We start from the raw sequence: 21,708 nt of genomic DNA on the forward strand, positions 1-21,708 counted from the left end.
AAATGGGAACATAGTTGTGAAAACTGTTTGGACACATGCAGCTCTAATATTGATTCTGAAAGGTTCATATATTTAACATTACCGGAGAGTAAATCAGTGACTTTTAGTAAATTAGTTAAAGATGCAAATCACAACATGGAATGTTCTCAATGTAAATCAGAAATGTTATCAACGTTATTTTTAAAGAAATATGGACAGTATGTAATTTTAATGATGCAACGTTGTAGAGCTGATGGAACAAAATTGGACACTTTAATAAAGAAGTTTACAGGAAATCAATTATCAATATCAGGAAAAACTTTTGTTGCAGTTGCAATAATTTTCCATGATGGACTTTCTATAACTTCTGGTCATTACACAGTTTATCTAAAATGTGAAAAAGGCTGGACACTGTTTAATGATTCTTAATTGATTTTCAAGCAACGTTTGCCTGCAGAATTACCAAATTCCTACTTAATTTTTCTAAAACCAAAATTTTAGATACAAATTGCAGCATCTGAAGAAACCATTATTTCGATTTTATAGGAATAACATTGGATATTTCACCAAAAAAGAATTTAAAAATTACCATTTGGCCTCATGGAAAGGTAAAAATTTCTATTGTGGACTTCTTTGACAGATATTATTTTGGTGTATGAGCTTAAGCAACAAGATTTACAGACGTTATTTATTGGAAATAGTTATTGTTCTTAGATGATATTTTTAATATATATGTTACATTTCTATCAAGGTTTGTTTTACTGAGGAGAGATTCAGGGCTTTTTTTAAACAATCTTTCAGATTGTTAATTTTTTTGCCCGCTGTTAAGTGATGAATGCAATTGATTTCACAATTTGCAGTGAAATTCAATATATTCTAAAAACAGCAAAAAAAGGGCAAATAATTACTTTGTTAAATATGAAAATATGTGTACTGTATTCTAAAATGTATTGTTAAATATTACTACTTTTTTTCTTTTTTTTCAGATCGAGAAAGAAAATTTAGGAAATGTAATCCTTTTTTCTAGCAATTAAAAAAAACATTTATTTATAATTAAGTTATTTTGTTGGTCAGGTAAGTTTGAAATATCTGTATTTCTCACCCCTTCACTTTCATGCTCCCTTTTCTTCACTTCTCCTCACTCTGCGTTTCTCATTCCCCTTCTCTCTGTCTTCTTCCTTTACTGCTCTTTCGTAACTCCCTCACTCCTTCTATACTACTCCCCTAGGTTTACTGCCTCCATCACTACTTTTTCAACCATGTATCTATCCCTGTCTCCATGTGTCTCAGTCATTCTAACTGCCTTACTCCTTCTCAGTTCCTTGCTCTCTGTCTCTGTTTCTGTCTCTCTCCCTTTGTCTGTCTTCCCCTAATTTGCTTAACATCTCTGGGGAAGATTAACAAGGCCTCTGCGCCACCACTACGTCACTTTTCATAATGTACTGGTGGCGCAGGGAGCTCCTTCATATTTACAAGGAGAGGAAAAGCCACCCTGCGTGACTTTTCCTCTCCACATAAATACAGCCACTTCACACACAGCACTGTGCTTTGAAGGGGCGTTCCATGGGTGTTCCCACGCAACACACAAAGAACTAGACACATCTCCAGGTTTACAAGAAATCTTAACTCTGGAGATGCGTGTGAATGCTACGCCACCCTAGAGGTGGTGTTGCGAGGCACAACGAGGAGAAATGTTTTTATTTCTCCTCGTTTTTTCCTCTTTTAGTGCGTCCTCCATTCTACAGCACGCATTGAAAGAGGAAAAAGCCTCTTGTGATTGTTTTTGTGCAGGAAGGTGTCCCTTCCTGCACAAGAACAATCTCCCCACCAAGCAGGCATCCTTGTACCATGGTGCAAGGGAGCCTGCGCCGGCGCATGGCTGCAGTTTGTACGCCTGCGCAGGGGAAGCATAGAGATGCGACAAAAAAATCGTATAAAAAATAGAATTAAAAATAAAGTTTAAGTGTTTGGATGTTGGTTGGCTCTAAAAAGAGCCATTGTGTTAATTGAGTGTTTTTTGGTACCTATAAGTAAGTATCGATGCTGAGTCTAAAGATCAAAAGGAAGACTCTGTTCCCTTCATCTGTGAAATGTACACCGTCTACTCTATAAATGCCTTGCCAATCCCCTCACTATTTCTTCTTATTTCGTGGGACAAGGAGCAGAACAGGTATCAATTTTAGTTGTAAATGGCAGAAGAGCACTCTACTTCAGGGAGTGAGGTGGACATCTGGATGCACTCAGAAGCATTGGTTCATAGTAGTTTCTCTTCCAGAATCTTCATACACCATAGCCACTCCCCTCACTATTTCTTCTTATTACCTGGGACAAGGGGCTGAGCAGCAATCAATTTTAATTGAAAATGGTAGAACAGCAGTGTATTTCAGGGAGTGAGGAGGAGACCTGGATGCACTCTGAAGGTGTCTGTCAGTAGAATGACAAAATGAAAAGAAAGGTAGTTGTAAAATGGAGGCTTATATACTTTTTTTTTTATAAAAAGAACTCATTGGCTGTTTCAGACCATTCAACACTAAAAACTAGTCTGTATGTTTACATTTTTAAAAGCATGTTTTGTATTGGTTCAGAAAAATGTGTTCCCACAGAACATTACTTTGGATTTGCTGTTAGGTTTGAAAAGTCAAGCACTCTTGCTCTTTGGATTACAAACATTATGTGCTGAACTTCTGACGTCTCTGCACACACAAGTGTTACATGATCTAATGCTATGCTAGCAAGCAGAAGTCATGTTGGGGGTAGAAATCATTTGGAAAGGGTTAAAATATGCAAAAAAAAGAAATGTATGTTTCCATTTAAAAAAAGAGGTGGAGAACGTGAAAAGGGGGCAGGGTACAGAGTTCCTGACCCCCTACCTTTTGACAGGAGGTCCCTGAAGGACCATGAAGGGTGAAAAAAACATTTTATTTTTTATAAAAAAATCGCGGGGTGCGCATACCATGCGCGCACGGTGCGCGCACGGCGGGGAAAAAAACAAAAAAAAAATTTTTTTTAAAAAAAAAAAGTGTTTAGATGTTAGGTGGCTCTAAAAAGAGCTGTTGTGTTAATTGAGGGACAGAGGAAGAAAAGAATGGCAAAAATTATAGGGTGCCGCACGTGTGCTGCTGTATCTTGATCTCTATTAGGGGAATGCTGGTCTCCCCCAAAGCAAGAAGGGCATTACACGTATTGCACCGTATATGCACCCTCTTAAACAGAGGGTGTATAATGGAGGAGCAGAAGAAGGTGAAGCTGCCGCCGCAGATGAAGTGCTCGGCTGAGCTGCCGATTATGTACTCGGCTGAGCTGCTGCGGATGTGCTCGGCTGAGCTGCTGGAGGGTTTTCTCTAGCAGCTCAAGCATAAGCCACAGGATGTACATCCCTAACGTGCCTGATCATAGTGAAGATACTAAAAGAGTATTTCTTTTTAGGATCTCCTCTTGATAAGACACGATCACAAAGAGTGCAGGTGACTTTGGGAGCATTCACTTTCTTCTGCCCCTGTGGAAATGTAAAATATTGCCATATGAAAGAGTCTTTCTGTTTCCTCTGTCTCTGTGGCACAAGGGTCTCCTGCTCACTCCCAGAAGATGATTGCTGCTCTGCCATTCTGAAGTACTGAAGTACTAGAAACGCTCCCCAGCTCCTTCTCCCAGGGAATCAGAAGTAATAATGAGGGGAGTGGGTGTGGTGTTGGAAGTTTCTGGAACTGAAACTACTATAAACCAATGAAAAGTGTTGTTTCTTGATCACATGACTTGCCGTGCGTGCACCGTTCGCGTACGGTGTGCGCACGGTACAAGCACGCATGCGCATACGTAGGACGCGCGCATGCGCGTACGGAACACGAGCGCATGAAGCACGCGCGCATGCGCGTACGGAGCACGCGTGCATGCGAGAAAGAAGCATGCGCGTACGGAGCACGCGCGTACGCATCACGCACGAAGTACGCATGCGCATGTAAATCACGTACGCATGCGCACACGGAGCACGTAAGCATGCAAGCCACGTACGCGTACCGTACCATACACGTACCGTACGCGTACGGTGCGTGCACGGTCAAAAACCCTTAATAAAAAAATAAAAAACTTTAGAGGTTTATAGAAGATATTAACTATACTGTTCAACTATATCTAAAATAAAAAAAAAAAGCTGAGCCATTCTATATTGCAGGATAAAGTAAATCTATAATTATATACATAGGTAGCATATTGTAAAATAAATAAATAAAAAATATAATAATACATTAATAAATTAGCATTTAAAAAACCTTGCAAATTCACTTAAAAAACCATAGGTTTCACACACGTTATAGTTAGGAATTAGCATTTAAAAAACCTTGCAAATTCACTAAAAAAAACATAGGTTTCACACACGTTATAGTTAGGAATTAGCATTTAAAAAACCTTGCAAATTCACTGAAAAAACCATAGGTTTCACACATGTTATAGTTAGCTGGACATTTCACTCGTACAAAACCATTGAAATTCCCTCGTTATAGTTAGTTCAGCTAACTATAACTCGCGTGCCCGCAATCCACTGCTGATGACGTCACATATTACATCACTCATGACATGGTCAGTGACATCACTCATGACATCACTGATGACATCTCAAATGACATCACTGATGACATCACTGATGACGTCATCCATGTGATAAGTTACCACATCTTCTCACACCCTAATATAACCTTTGATACACCATTTAAGAGTTCCATTCTCAAAACCATACATACTGCAATACCAATAACTACATACCCACTTATTAACTCTTAGTTCTACATACACCTCCACTCATTCACCTGTACAGTCACTCATACTTACAGTCACTCCATACAAAACTATCATAGGCATTTATACACCTATATAGACACTCACACACTATCAATCATCCATAGACGTACTCTCACACCTACACAGTCATGCAAAAAATCACACTCCCATTTACTCACCTATGCGGTTATACACACTCAAGTTCACTTACTCATAAAAGTAGTATCACATTCTTACGCTCTTATAGAATCATTGATACAAGCACACACTCATGCATACAGTCACTCTCACAATCACACACTCTCACATCTACCCACTTATATACTCTTACACGCATATATACTGCCTTTCACATATGCAGTTAGTCACAAATGTACCACTGAGATATACATTCAATCCCTAACACACCCATACATACACTCACTCAACCATACGGTCCATCACAGATGCACTCTTAAAACCATGCACCCATAGAATCACCCACTCACACATCTATGCATAGAGTCACACACACCCTACCCACACAAACACTCAGGAACCCATACAGATACTGAGACAAGCAATCAATAACTCATATAGACACTTATATAGGTATTCACAAAATCATGCCGCCACTTATACACTAACATACAGACACATACAAACATTTACACAGTTTAGTCACTAGTCTGCAGTAAGATACATTTAATGACTCACTTATAGAGTCAGTTACGCACCAAAGAAAATCATACATTTACACACTTGTACACCCACTTATTCTTCAACAGGCCTTTCCCTATATATATTAAACATATTAAAATTGTTCAGAAAAACATACTCAATGGATGATGTCATCAGTGATGTCATCAGTGATGTCATTTGAGATGTCATCAGTGATGTCATGAGTGATGTCACTGACCATGTCATGAGTGATGTAATATGTGACGTCATCAGCAGTGGATTGCGGGCGCGCGAGTTATAGTTAGCTGAACTAACTATAACGGGGGAATTTCAATGGTTTTGTACGAGTGAAATGTCCAGCTAACTATAACATGTGTGAAACCTATGGTTTTTTCAGTGAATTTGCAAGGTTTTTTAAATGCTAATTCCTAACTATAACGTGTGTGAAACCTATGGTTTTTTCAGTGAATATATATATACAAACAAATCCAATTGTACAGAGATAGTCTAGTTAATTAGTTACATTAAAATTAGATAAAATCTGTTAAAAATCATGATACTTTTTCTCACATAAATTGATTTTAACATAAATGTCACAACATAAAAACATACCTCACGGTCTTTTAGTGTAATTAATAAGTTCATAGCAACATTAGTTGTTCTTACAGTATATTTTTTAAACAATGGATTTAAATAAGTGAGTCTAAGATGCAAGTAAAAATCACAAAAAAGTAGAAAGTTCATAGTGCTCTGTTTGGAATACTCATCACATGGGCATAAAATTATAGGCCTTATTTTCCTCTCTGGGAATGCAACTAGATGATGAGCAATTCCCTGTCTCAGCCTTGTTAGTACAAAACGATGCAAGGGCTTTGTAACTAAAGACAAATAACTTTGAAAGCCATCATTTTCTACAATTGATTGATAAAAAACAGGTATGTAGTTTGCTTTCCAACAGTTCTCATATGAATCTCATTTTTATGTTCCAGGAATGTGCCCCTTATTTCCTGCTTTGACACGCCTGCCACATAAGTTGGGTTTTCCCGGATCTTAATCCTAAATAATCATTATTTATATCTGAAATGTATTTTAACCAAGGAATGGATGAACTATTGTCCAATTGCAGGCAATCTTGAATAATTGTTTGGGTGAATTTTGTCTCGTCCTTGGCCCAGGTGAATCTCCAGAGCATTAGAGGTCGCATTGCAATCAGATCTGACAAATATCTTATTCCTACTTCTCGATGTACTATCTCAGAGGATGCGGACGCTGGCAGGCATAAGAGATGTTTTAGAAAATAATTTTCCTCTATTTGCAATGCCTGGCTAGTATCATAGCCCCACACCCCAGCACCATATAATGCAATTGAAGCGCATCTAGCTTTATAGATATCTATCATGTCCTTAATACAGCGGTCTCCCAATTTGGATGCAAATTGGAAGACCCCATGCACACTCTTTAGCCTCTTTGCTCGGACATTAGATAGTTCATTTGATAAGTTACCCTTACCTGAAAAAGTTTTCCCCAAATGGCAGAAATTATTAACAGTTTCCATTCTTGTACTATCTATAAAAAAAGTTTGGGGTTTCCTGGGTTTTAAGCCACATACCGTAGTAAATGTTTTTGCTTTGTTGATTGACAACTTCTTTTTGGTAATAAAATCTTCGAACTTATCTATTAGTCGCTGTAAGCTGACCGGAGTTCTAGATAAAAGCACAGCATCATCTGCATAAAGCAGAACCGGTACGTCCTGACCTGCAACTTGGGGTGCGTCCACCTGCACTAGCTTCAAGACTGAGTCAACTTCATTTGTAAATAAGGTCAAAAGCAATGGTGCTAAGACACAGCTTTGGTGGATGCCTCCTTTTATCCTAAAATTTGGTGTACACTCACCCCACTTACCATACCAGTCACTGGTTGTTAATCTCTCGTACAACCTTGCGAGGAAATAGATGATAGGCTCCGGAGTACCAAGGTTAAGTAGAACTGGCCAAAGAATGGCATGGTCGACAAGGTCAAAAGCACTGCTGAGGTCTGCGAAACATAAATATAGACTCCCTTGTTTGGCACACGTGTATTTACCTATTAAAAGCTCTTAATTAATACATTGCTCTGTCGTACCTAGCCCTCTTCTAAAACCATATTGCGCCTGCGATAAAATCTCGTTCTCTGTTACCCACTCCTCCAATCTTGCTCATAAAACTCTACTCATCACTTTTACTGAGGATTCTAGGAGGGAAATAGGGCGATAATTTTTGGCTTCTGATTTATTTCCATTTTTGTAAATGGGGATAATAACCGATTGTCCCCAAGTGGGTGGTGTGCCCTTAGTTACGGCAGAGTTAAAAACTTTAGTGAGTATTGGTCCCCATAGATCTGGTACAGTTTTATAGACATCTATTGGGACCCCGTCAGGGTCTGGGGCTTTTCCTACATTACTACCCCTTATTCCTAACTCTACCTCATCAAGCGTAATATTTAGGGGAATAATTGGCCACTTGCAACCTGTTAGGCTAGGGGGTCTAAAAACATCCTGATCAGATGGATTAAAAAAGATTCATTTTTAAGAAATGGTAAATTAACAGTTTCCTAGAAAAGCTTTTTATTGGAAGTGTTCGCTGCCAGGGATAATTTATCCCACGCCTCCTCCTGAAGCTCCCTTTTTCTCATTTTAAGAACTGATTTATAGTTAGAGCTTACATTTTGGACTAATTCCTTATTCCTTGTTCTACTACTAAGGGCCTGTTTTAGTTGGATCAGAGCCTGCATGGATGTATGGTTGAACCATCCCCTACTTGGGGTAGGTTTGTCTCTATAAGGTGCGGTCATTATCTTTTCAATATTTTCATTGATTTTACAGAAATTAGTTAGTAACATAGTAAGATGAACATCTACTTTAAGGCAATCAGAAATCTCCACACCATATTTTATAACAATGTTATTTAAAACTTTGCCTGAGTCAATCCCTTCCCATTTGATTCTTAGACCATTTGGTCTGATCGGGGCAATGTTACCAATGACTGTTTGTTGGAACACAAATTTGTTGCCCCATATCAATATTGCCATTATAATACAATTATGATCACAAAGTAACAGTTGTGCAATCCTCGGTGTAGAAAATAAATGTACAATACTCGTGGATATTAAAACATGATCAATAGTTGTGTTAGCATTTCTTCCAGTGTAGGTTGGTACCAACCCACCATGACTATCACGTGCACATTGTACTAAATCAAGGTCATATTTTGCCATCATAGTGTTTAAGGTACCTCCATAGTTGTTATGTGGGAAGTGAATACAGTTGACCACTTCATCGCTCTGGTACCCACAAACTTTAGCCATGGACAATGGGCATATTTGTATGTTAAAATCCCCTACCCACACGATTGCAAAATTAGTATTCATTACTTTAAACAAATGGGTGTCGGTGGGCCTCCCAAAGCCCAGCTGCGAGTCCCGTGCTGCGGGAGTGCCGGGCAGCTTTTAGCGGCGCAGGGAGGGTGACATCACCTCCCGCGTCGTGTGAGGAGAGGGGCCTGCTGGGGGATTGAGTCCCACCCCAGCGATGTGGCTGGCTCCCTGTCTCTGTTGCTTGCTGCTGTCACTGGTGCATGGCCCCCTCTGGGATGAAAACAAACAGGAGGACTCCCAAAGCCCTACTGCGAGTCTTGCGCTGCAGGAGTGCCGGAAAGCTTTTAGTGGCGCAGGGAGGGTGATGTCACCTCCCGTGCCGTGTGAGGAGAGGGGCCTGCTGGGGGACCGAGTCCCACCCCAGCGATGTGGCAAGCGTCTTGTCTCTGCTGCTTGCGGCTGTCACTGGTGCTTGGCCCCCCTGGGCTGAAAACGAAAGGGGGTCGGTGGGGCTCCCAAAGCCCTGCTGCAAGTAATTTCAAATGCACCTGCATGGAAATAGTTCTTGTTACATGTATAAATGTTAAAACATTAGTCTACACATACACATTCTATTTTATTAACCTCACAATGAAACACAATTTAAATGTTAACTTTTCCTGTCACATTAATTTATAGATGCTACATAGACCTTTATTAGTCATGTTCTATACAAAAATTCTTCACATGGAGTACTTTAAATATGCAAAACTCCATTCTCCTTAGTAACATTAACCACATAGAATATATTCAAGTGCTGACTACACATGATTATAATGGAATCCTAAGTCCACTTTGGTCCTGAAGTCCTCAGGGGGCAGCGGGACTTCATCCCCCAAACAGCAGCATGCCAGATGGCACGTTTGCAGAGTAATGGAGATAGGAGGCATGGCCTCCAAACACCTCTCAGCAATACCACTGTGGACTTACTAGAGGGAACAGGAGGGCTTGTTTTCCCCCAAGGACCCTCTGGATCCGAGAGGACCTAATACCCCAACCGACAGTGCACCAGGAGGCGTGTTTACAGAGTAGTGGGGAAGGGGGCATGTTCTAGGCGACTTGCCAAGGTTTATTTTTTATTTTTAAGGGAGGGGGTTGTGTGGCCCCTCCCAAAGCTATTTTTAGCCCTGGGGACCCCATTCCCCTTTTATTATATTATTTTAACAATTTAGAGGGGGTGGCGAGTAGCTCCCCTCCTGGGCTGATTTCAGCCCCAGGAACCCGATCCCCCAGGGCTCGGCCTTTTTATATTTAGTATTCTTTTAAAAATAATGGGGCCTCCTCCCTGGCCGATTTCGATCCTGGTGACCCCATTGCACAGGGCCAGCTCCTTTTTTTCTTTTCTTTTTTAAAAAGAAAAAGGGAGGGAGGGCTGTGCTGCCCCCCTCCCCAGGCTGATTTACCTCCCGGGGATTCAGACCCCCAGGGCATGGCCTCTCCGTTGTGGATCACGGGGGAGCCTGAAGGCCCCCTTGGTCCCTACCGCCTCCCCGCATCCTGTGTGGGTTGACATGCAGCTCCCTCTGTCCAAAAGCAATTTTGCTCTGCTTCGTGCAAGCAAGAGCATCTTTTCTGCTCTTGCTTGCCCGAAGCGTAGCAGCGTCTGCTATGACTTGGTGGAAGCAACTATAGCAAACTGCAATATCCCGGTTGGGGACCCTGGGACATTACTGCAGGGGGCCCTGGGAGGTGGCGGTCCCCAGGGCCATCTAGGGCTCTAGGAGGGGGGGGTTGTGTGGCCCCCCTTCTTTGTTTGTATTTGCCCCACAGAGGTAGTGGTCTCTGGGGCTACGGTGAAGCGAGTGGACCCCCTGCACTCAATCTTTAAAAAACACAGGGAGGTGGCAATCCCGAGGACTGCGGGGGTCCATGCAGCCCCCTGCCTTTTTTCATGAAAGCCTAGGGGCAGTGGCTGCCCCCAGGGCTGCAGAGGGGTCCAAACGGGCCCCACTCAATATTTTACAATGAAGCCCCAGGGAGGTGGCTGCTCCGAGGGCTGTGGGGGTCCACGCAGCCCCCTGCACTTATTTGCATGAAACCCCAGGGAGGTGGTGGACCCCAGGGCTGCAGGGGGCCATGTGGCCCCGGCACTCAATCTCAAAAAAACCCTGAGGAGGTGGTGGTCCCTGGGAATGTGGGGAATCTGCTCAGCCCGACTGCATTTATTTGCATGAAAGCCCCGGGGTGTTGGCGAACCCCGGGGCTGTGGAAGGGCCCGTGAGGGCCTCTGCATTATTTTACAATGAAGCCCCAGGGAGCTGGCAGTCTCTGGGGCTGTGACGGGATCCACGTGGCCCCCTAGCACTTCTTTTCATTAAAGCCGCAGTGACGTGGTGGTCCCAGCGGCAGCCCTCATTTATTTAAATCAGCCCTGGGGAAGTGGTGGTTCCCGGGGCATTAATGAGCCCCAGGAGTGGGGCAATGTGCTCCCCTCCTTTATTACAATGCCCCCGGGACTTGGCAAACCCGGGGGCCAATACGAAACGAATCGCGGAATCCCAGGCTTAATTTGTTTTACATTTTTAGCAGAAATTACAAAAAATGCCTGTTTTGGCCCTGTGGTGTTTCTTTTTTGAAAATGTTTTGTGGGACTTGGTTTCAACCGAGTCCCAGGATGGCTGCCCACACTTCCTGGTTGAAGTGTTGACAGACAATCAAATTTCAGTAGAGTCTCAGTAGGTTGTTGGGCTCCCAGATATCTATATTTTTAAACTTAAATATCATTTAAACTACTGAATGGATTTACACCAATTCACTCAAAGCACACTTTCTGGACATACATCTAGCTTTCTGCCAAATTTGGTGTAATTCCATTCAGCGGTTCGGGCTGTAGTCGTGTTTAAAAAAATCAAAAATTCCCAAAGACATAACATGGGGAAAATGTGCTTTAGGACCCCCATTTGTCTTTGCTCCCTCTTGATGGATCACCCCCATACTTTCAACACAGCATCTGAACCAAAATGAGGAAGTTTTGCGAAAATGTCATTACATTTCAACCAGCAGCAGCAAAGTTATTGGCAAAACAAAAAAAGCTTTACCTATGGAAGAAACTCTGTTCCTAACTATAAGTACCTATATATATATATATATTCACTGAAAAAAAGATAGGTTTAAGGCACGTTATAGTTAGGAATTAGCATTTAAAAAACCTTAGAAATTCACTGAAAAAAACATAGGTTTCAGGTTATAGTTAGCTGGACTTTTCACTCGTACAAAACCCTTGAAATTCCCATTGTTATAGTTAGTTCAGCTAACTATAACTCGCGCGCCCGCAATGCACTGCTGATGACGTCACATATTACATCACTCATGACATGGTCAGTGACATCACTCATGACATCACTGATGACATCTCAAATGACATCACTGATGACATCACTGATTACATCATCCAGTGAATGTGTGTTTTTCTGAAAATTACATGTTTTATATATGTATATCTCAAGGTCGATGGAAGAATAAATGGGTATATAAGTGTCTAAATGGATACATTGTTTTTGAAAAATTGATTGTATAACTGACTGATTAAGTGTATCTTAGTGAATACATGGCTTAGTGAGTAATGTTTAAATATGTAAATATCTGTATCAGTCTCTCACTTTGTGTATAAGTGGCTGCATGGGTTGGTGAGTAGCTACATGAGTGTCTATATAGGTTATTAGCTGTTTTTTTGGGTATCAGTATGAGTGTCTGTATGGTTCGGTGGGGGGTATTATGTAGTGCATAGGTGCATGAATGAGTGACTCACTGTTTGTATGTGTTGAAGACAGCATATGTGCAGGACTGTATGGGTGGATGAGTGTGTGCATGGGTGTGTTAGTGAGTGAATGACTGTCTCAATAGTGTCTTTATGAGTAACTACATATGTTTTAAACTAGTATATATGACTATGGGTGTATATAAGTGAGTATATGTGAGAGTGAGAGTTTGAAAGAGTTCCTGTATGAATAAGTATGTGTTTATATAAGTGATTGTTTAAAAGACTAAGTATGTGTAAGTTTCTGTAGAAGTAAGTGTGGTGGTGTGTGTATAACTGTATATGCAAGTAAATGGATGTTTGATTCTTTATTAGCATGCGTGACTATGTGTGTGAGTAACTCTATGGATGAGTGGCGTTCTGTTACAGGATGTATAGGTGTATGAGTACATATGATGAGTGAGTACATGTATGAGTGACTGTATAGGACTGTTGGTGAATGAGTGGATGTGGATGTGGATCTTAGAATTACTGAATAGGTTGTTGTAACTGGTATTGGTATGTCCATTGTTTTGGAAATTTTAGTTTCTATTTTTGAATGTGTGCATCAAAGGTTATATTAGGGAGAGAGGAGGTCTGCCACTCTATCACAAGGATGATGTCATCAGTAATGTCATCAGTGATGTCATTTGAGATGTCATGAGTGATGTCATGAGTGATGTCACTGACCATGTCATGAGTGATGTAATATGTGACATCGTCAGCAGTGCATTGCGGGCGCGCAAGTTATAGTTAGCTGAACTAACTATAACAGGGGAATTTAAATGGTTTTGTACGAGTGAAAAGTCCAGCTAACTATAACCTGAAACCTATGGTTTTTTAAGTGAATTTCTACGGTTTTTTAAATGCTAATTCCTAACTATAACGTGCCTGAAACCTATGGTTTTTTCAGTGAATTTCAAAGGTTTGTTAAATGTTAATTTCTAACTATGCCTACAGAGATAGGACATGTGAAGAAAAAAGAAAAAACGCACAGAAAGAAAAAAAAGAAATTCAGAAAGAAGCAACAGAAGTCCTCAAAGACGAAGAAAAGTGCAGGAAGAAGGATACCGTGCAGAAAGAACAAACAGAAGAGCAGAAAGAAGCCTTGTTGCAAAATCATCCTGTACCCTCCTCTTTTTCAAACAGATACTGGTGGTAACTGAGTATGACTAACCAGTCCTAGAGCCAGTGCTATGTTAAAAGGCACTCAGAATACAGTGAAAACACCTACATACACTAGGGAACACTGTTCGTTGGGGTCCCCCTGTGATTAGCATGACCTCCTCTGTAAGCCCCTAGTATATAATAGGGCAGGGGATTAAAACTACCTCTTAAAATGTGCCACAGGGCGTGTTTGCACACGTCACCTCAGGCCCCGTCCCCTCCCTTCCCCACTGTGTAAACACGCCCTGTGGCCGTTTTAAGATGGGAGATTAAGTCCCCTTGAATCCTGAGGGTCCTTAGGGTCCATCTAGACCACTAGGTACCTCCAGTAAGCGCCACAGAGCTGCGTTGCAGAGAGATGTAAAAAGTGGCACGGCCTGGACCACCTCTCTGCAACGCAGCTCAGTGGCGCTTACTGGAAGCACCTGGTGGGCTAGTTAGCCCCCAGGGGCCCTCATGATCGAAGGGGAATTATTTCCCCAACTTAAAACGCGCCATAGGGTGTGTTTGCACACGTCACCTCAGGCCCCGTCCCCTCCCTTCCCCACTGTGTAAACACGCCCTGTGACTGTTTTTTAAGTTGGGAGATTAAGTCCCCTTGAATCCTGAGGGTCCCTAGGGGCAAAATAGCCCTCTATGTACGTCCAGTAAGCGCCATTGCAGAGAGGTGTAAAAAGGGGCACGGCCTGCACCACCTCTCTGCAACGCAGAGCAATGGCGCTTACTGGAAGCACCTGGTGGGCTAGTTGGCCCCCAGGGTCCCTCAGGATTGAAAGGGAATTATTTCCCCAACTTAAAACGCTCCACAGGGCATGTTTGCACACGTCACCTCATGCCCCTTCCCCTCCCTTCACCACTGTGTAAACGCGCCCTGTGGCCGTTCTAGGTTGAGAGATTAAGTCCCCATGAATCCTAAGCGTCCCTAGGGTCAAACTAGGCCACTAGGTACCTCCAGTAAGCGCCACAGAGCAGCGTTGCATAGAGGTGTAAAAATGGGCGTGGCCTCAGAACACCTGTCTGCAACGCTGCTCCCTGGCACATACTGGAGATACCTGTTGGGCTAGTTGGCCCTCAGGGACCCTCAGTATTGAAGGGGAATTAATTCCCCAACTTACAACTGGCCAGGGGGCGCGTTTGCAGAGTGCTGCAAGGAGGGGGCGTGGCCTCCGGCGCGATGCCGGTCTTTTATTTATTTAATTTTTTTAAGAAGGAGGGCTGTGTGGCCCCCTTCTTTTTCTAATTTATTGGCCCTTGGGGACCACTCCCCAGCACATATTTTATATTACAACTTTAGAGACTAGTTAGGTTACACAACACTGCCCTGTGCATATTACACTCCAAGGCGCATATCGCATAGCACGCGTTAGTGCCTGTGCTATCTCGCGCTCTCCAATGAATCTGTCATTGCGCACAATGTATTGCATATTATATTTCACGCCCCGTTTCATATTATATCACACTTTTTGGTGCATAGTTTATACCATATACTATATATAGTTTTCATTTTCAATCGTGCTCTCAGGACTATGTTCTATATAACACTACGTCCACCTACCCTTTTCACGGGCATTACATTTTGCGATGGGGGTGGAGGGTCAGGGGGTGTTTCTGCCAAGTGAGCCCGGAGTCACAGTCACAAACGTCCTCTTCTTCCTGAATAAAAGTGAGATTATGCTGCATACTTGTTCATATTTTAAGTAGTTCGCACAGACACACATTTTAAAAACAATAAAGTTCCTAATACCCACCTTCTCTGAACAGTTAGCCTGCTGCCCCATCCACCTCCTTCCTATCCTCTGTTGTCTGAATTCATGGACTAGCCTCCTCCCTCCTGCCATGCATGGTCTGATGTGCTGCCACTGCCCTCCATTTAGCATGATGTACCAGTCCACTCCTCCTGCCCTCCATTGCCCAATTCTATGGACCATCATTGACCTCCTGCTTAACCTCTATGCTTAGCTTGCTGCCCCTATTCTCCTTCCCCCTGCCTTCCGATGTCTTTGTGCATGCCCCTGCTCCATCCTTTTTGCCCACCATGTTCCATGGACCTGCCACTCCTATCTACTCTGAGTGTTCTGTTGAGCTGCCACTCCCCTCCCACCTGCCTAGCATTGTCAGATGACTGTAACCTGTCCCTGCCACCTCCACCCTGCCTGTCCACATGCCATGCCCCTATCTTCTTCCTCCTGTCCTCCATGGTCCATTTTACTGCCACACCCTTATGCCCTCCCTGGTCTGTTGTGCTGCAACTGCTCCTCCTGACTGCCCCGCGCGGTCTGTTGTGAGGCACCTTCCCCTGAACTCTCTTGTCTGTGCCCAGGTCCTGACCCTCCCTTCTATCCTCCATGGTCCTTTGTGCATGCCCCTGCACCCTCCTTCTTGCCCATCATAGCCATTGTGCTGCCACTAACCCTCCCGCTTGCCATGCATGGTCTTCTGTGCTGCCATGGCCCCTCCCACCTTCCCTGTGTGGTCAGCTAGCTGCCCCTGACCCCCTCCCACCTTCCCTCCATGGTCTGTGTGTATGCCATCATAGCTTCACTGTTGCTCTCCATGGTGTGTCTTGTTTCTAGTGCCCATCCTGCCTGACCTCCATGGTCATCTTGCTGCTCCTGCCCTGCCCCCTTACCCCCAGCCCTCTGTTTCCATGTGCAGACCCCTATTCCCTCCCTCCTGGCTTGTCTGTTCCATTGTAATGCCCCTGATCCGTCCCTCCTGCCCTTTATGGTCTGTTATGCTGCAGCTTTCTCTCCTGTCTGTCCATTATGGTCAGCTAGCTACCATTGCCTCTTTCCCCTCTGTGCTCTGTTGTCCATGTGCATGGTCCTGTCTCCTCCCTATTGCTTTCTATGGATTGTTGTGCTGCACTCCCGTCCCGCATGCCCTGTGTGGTGTATTGTGCTGCTGCAAACCCAGATGCCTGCCCTGTAGGGTCAGTTTGGTGCACCTCTCCATGTACCTCCTGTCCTCTGGTATTCGAGTCCATGTCCCTACCCCAATTCCTCCTGCCTACCATGATCCAATGTACCATAATTGCGAACATTTTGAACTTGGTAAGAGGGAGATTTTGAAAAACAACTGGGGTATTGATTTTCCCCCTTTGAGTTACATTGAAAAAGAGGAGATTGTAGACAGGAGACAGATCAAATAAAGCCCATTTGAGCTTAAAAACATTGGAAGTTTCCTGGCTGAAACGGGTCTGTTGGCATGTATGGTTGTACTACCACTGCCTCTTCCTTCTGCCCACAATGGTCTATTATATTGCCACAGCCTCTCTTGCCAGTCCTGTATTGTTGGTTTGTTGCCCCTGCCCCCCTTTCCACTGCCCTCCATAGTTGTGCTGCCACTGCCCTTCCTGCCTGCCCAGTGTGGTCAAATTGTTGCCTCTGCACTCTCCTACCTGCCTTCAATTTTCAGAGACCGTGCCCCTGGCCTCTGCCTCTCAACAGTTTCCCAATGAACAACTAGATTGCTAACATTCTATATTTATTAAAAAAGTGTGGAACGCCTGACGTCATCTTGATGTATTCAAAACTGTAATACCTAGGGCATTTCCTTTAGAAATTACATATATGAGAGGGTCTTATTTGCATCAAAATTATGGTTAGTGCTCTAAAAAACTAAAATGAGGACATATTTTCTTAGTTTTCAAATAGCGACAAAGAACTTTTAAATTATTTGTAATCTTTATGTTTTTTTATCCAGTTGACCACTTGATTAAATGTTGCACCTAGGGGAGAGGATGTGGTGTTACTTCCAGAGCTGCAGACTTTGCAACTGGGGAACCAGGTTGGAGTTTCTGCTTCAGCTCAACATTCTGTGATTCTGGTCAAATCACTTAATCTCCCTATGTCCACAACCAAAATGAATTTGATCTTGTGTGATGTAACCAATGCTCATGTAAAGCACTCCAATACCTGACAAGTCTGCACTATATAAAACTACAAATACACAAAAAATAAGTGTTTTGCACACTTCTGTCATTGGGCTACATGTGGGCTACATCTGGGTGATATTTGGGCTACATTTGGGCTCTTTTGTCTCTGGTGGCCATCTTGGGAGATGTATTTGTTATGAAGTTTCCTAATTTCCTCATTTACTGCAGTCTCCTCAGTAGGAAATGCTTTCAGTTTTTTACTTTGATTCCATCAAGAAGGTATTCAGATATGTCACACATTTGCCATAAATTCTGAATGTTAGCACTCTAGTTGCTCATCAGATCACTGTAGTAAAGCTACTGCTCATGGTATTAAAAATACATGTTCCAGTCTGCATATCAGACTTTTTTAATGAAATAGAAGAGGATTTGAGAAGTCACTCAAAATGTGCCCTAATTTTTCTTTCTTCAGCACTAATCATAATTTCTATGGCAAAATGAACCCTCTCATTGTGTTCCTTTTTTAAATTAAATGTTTTAAGTGTTATCACTGTATTCCAATCAAGATGGCTTCAGGTGTGCCATACTTTTGTCATAAGTAAGACAGTAAGCGCTCTAGTTGTTCTTAAGAACACTCTGGGACATTCTGTCATTGGGCTATACTTGGGCTACATCTGGGTGATATTTGGGCTACATTTGGGCTCTTATGTCTCTGGTGGCCATCTTGGGAGATTTATTTATTATGAAGTTTCCTAATTTCCTCATTTACTGCAGTCTCCTCAGTAGGAAATACTTTCAGTTTTTTACTTTGGCTCCATCAAGAAGGCATTCAGATGTGTCACACATTTGCCATAAATTCTGAATGTTAGCACTCTAGTTGCTCATTAGATCACTGTAGTAAAGCTACTGCTCACCAGGGAAGTCTGCTGCTGGTATTCAAAGTGCATGTTTCAGTCTGCATGTCAGAATTGTTTTATGAAATAGAAGAGGATTTGAGAAGTCAAAATGTGCCCTAATCTTTCTTTCTGCAGCACTAATCACAATTTCTATTGGAAAATGAACCCCCTCATTTTGTTCCTTTGTAAATTAAATGTTTTAAGTGTTACCTCTTTATTCCAATCAAGATGGCTTCAGGTGTGCAATACGTTTCGTTTTCATAAGTAGGACTGTTAGCGCTCTAGTTGTTCTTTAGAACACTTTGGGAAGCTGCAGTAGAACACAAAGGAATCAACTGACAGTCTCTGCCCTTGTTGGGTGTACATGTTTTACTGAGAATGTCAGACTTCATTCTCACATGACTGAGGAAGATAATGTGAATTTACAGAAAATATGCTCTCAGTTTAGCTTATAGATCACCTTCCAAACCTCTGTGGGAAAAGCATGAGAAAATAGTTTTCTCTCAAACATTATTCATGATATCACAGCAGAAGGCTTTTTCACATGGTAAAATCACCTTAGAACACACCACAATTCCTAAAATGAGTATGGTACCATCAACAAATGATTTATAATGTAACTAAAGTCTTAAAACCTTCTATTAACTGCAATGCTTTTTAATGAGGTGCTATCATGTATATTGGTCCCAAGATGGCTGCCAACACTTCTTGGATGAAGTATTGACAGCCAATCAGATCTCACGATGAGATGTGTGGTTAGGCTCCGCCCAGATATATCTATCTTTTTAAGTCTTATTTTCTCAGGAACTACTGAACGGATTTACACCATTTAAGCAAAAGGCACGAGTCTGAACTGAGGACTACCTCTTTGCCAAATTTGGTGCAATTCCGTTCAGCAGTTCGGGCTGTAGCTGCGTCAACAGGTTTTTTCTCGGCCCCCGCTTGACGAATCACCGTGAAATTTTCAGGATAGGAGCGGCCTGGAGCTGGCCAAAAGTTTGGAAAATTTCGCGAAGATTCGTCAATCGGCGCCAACGTTATTCCAAATAGAATGTTGCGGATTTCCTATGGAAAATAGGTCCTAACTATAACTACCTACTAATAGGTATATACATACATACACACACAAAAAGAGAAGAGAAAAAAGAGAGAGATTCTTGCTTCTTGATACAGATAATGTCTGAATTCCATTTTCCCAAGTTTAGCATGTAATAGAACTTTATTTAAAGAAGTGCCTCCATTGGTTTGGTGTAAATTGCTTAGGTGTTTTTGAGAAATTAGCATTCAAAAAGGTGTTCAGGTTGGACATAAGGGGGTTACATTTAAACATATCTGAGAATAGTGCCATGGTGCGCAACTGGTGTGTGCGCCCGCTTTTTGAACCCCCAGGCACTATGGTATTACAGAAGGTGCAGCACAAGCCTCTGCTGTAAAACCGATAGAGCTGACACTCAAGTAGTGCCAGCTCTGTCCTGAGAGGGTGTTCCTTCATTTGGGTGGTTTGTCAGTGCGCCCCCTGAGGGCAGCCCTCTCGAGAAGTGACTGGGAGTCTTATGGACCCCCAAGAAATTGCAATGCAGGCAGGTGCACTCACTAACTGCACTCTCCTGCAGGGGAATCTCTAACCCCTCTTTAAGGTGCAGGTGGGGTACAGCCTGCACTGGGAAGCATGGGGCAGTTTTGAATCATCTTCTCTGCATTTCACTGAATGTGCTGCCCCAGATTAAGCACAAGTTTGAAGCTACCTTGGGGACAGTGTACTCATTGTAATAGGGTGTTTTGTTCCTGTTTGTGTCTGGCTCACCTGCTTAATATAATATGGGCCCAGGACCGTTAAGTTGCAAATCCTTTGCAGGTTTGCAAATACACAGTGAATTTGCAAATCCAGCTATAAGCATTTGCAATGCAATAGGTCTCGCATTACTTGAAGTTTAAGCTATTGGCTTTGCATTATTATTTGCAACGCCAATAGGTCAAGATTTAAGTAATGCAAGATCTATTGCATTACAAATGTTTGTTTAACTTTGATCTTACCTCCGGGTTCCCATGACATTCTTCACCAGCAGGCCAGTGGCCTGTAGAAATGGGCGTAAATGTTGCCCCTCCAGATAATGATATGGATGGATTATGCATTTGCTCTCGGAGGGTGGGGGAAGAGCTCCCGAAATTGTTTTATTGTAATGGACTGTCGTTTTATTTATTTCACATTTTTGCATACATTTTACCAATGTCAACACCCTAATAAGAGCTTGTAGCTTTCGATAATGAACAGACTGTGCAGTTAGAACAGTTACCCATCAATAGTTTCATGCTAACAGCAATGACGGGAGGGGGAAGGGTGTCTGAACGAGGAGTCAAGAGATGGCCAGAGATGGCAAACTAAAAGAATCAATTTGTGGTGGCCACTGGGAGGGAACCAAGCACCAAAATGTGGGACAGATGCACAATATTAACCACCCAGAGAAAAGGAATTCTAAAAAGCTGGCCAACTAACTAACCATAGGTGGTGGGCGTGTCCAAAGTTGACGATAGCCCATATACCGAATACAGCATGCCTTGCAGAGCAGCGCCTGCGCTGCCCAGGCTTGACCTAAAAAAAGCACTATGACGCTGCCAACGCTGACCAGAAGAGTCATAGATCCATTTCCTTGGTATGGGATTATTCTCTGCCTTCACAAAAATAGGTTTTCAAGAACAAATGACAGTTACACCTTGACCGCAAACGTAAACCAACAAGAAATTAAAATTACATTTATACATCAATCCTTTTTTGATTTTAACAGGGACAGAAAATGTCCGCCAAAGGCTGAGTAACACAAATCAAGCAATACAAAACATAAAGGATAACTGCCATCCATAAACAGGTGTGAGGGCTGCAATGTACTTAAAACAGTCTGAAGTTGTCAAAAACGAGAAGGATCATGACATGGCTGCAATGTCTGAAACTCACAAATACATCAAATACATTCAAGAAGAATAACTCAGCAGTGGACTTAGGTCAGGGTTAGCGTGCCTTGGCATAGTTGTATGTCCAAGCAGTGGAATAGCAGTAGGTAGAATAACACAGCTTCCAGGCCTATTATGTACACAAGAAGAGTTGTGTTTTGACACCAATACTATAATATCAGGTCATACACCAGGGCAACTTGGAAAAGTCATTTCAAAGCTGCAAGTGGGTCCAGTTTCTGGAATTACAGTAGATACTAGAGTTATACTGGCAGATGTGTTGTGAC

This window comes from Triturus cristatus, chromosome 6, assembly GCF_964204655.1.
Source record: "Triturus cristatus chromosome 6, aTriCri1.1, whole genome shotgun sequence".
NCBI classification, from domain to species: Eukaryota; Metazoa; Chordata; class Amphibia; order Caudata; family Salamandridae; genus Triturus; species Triturus cristatus.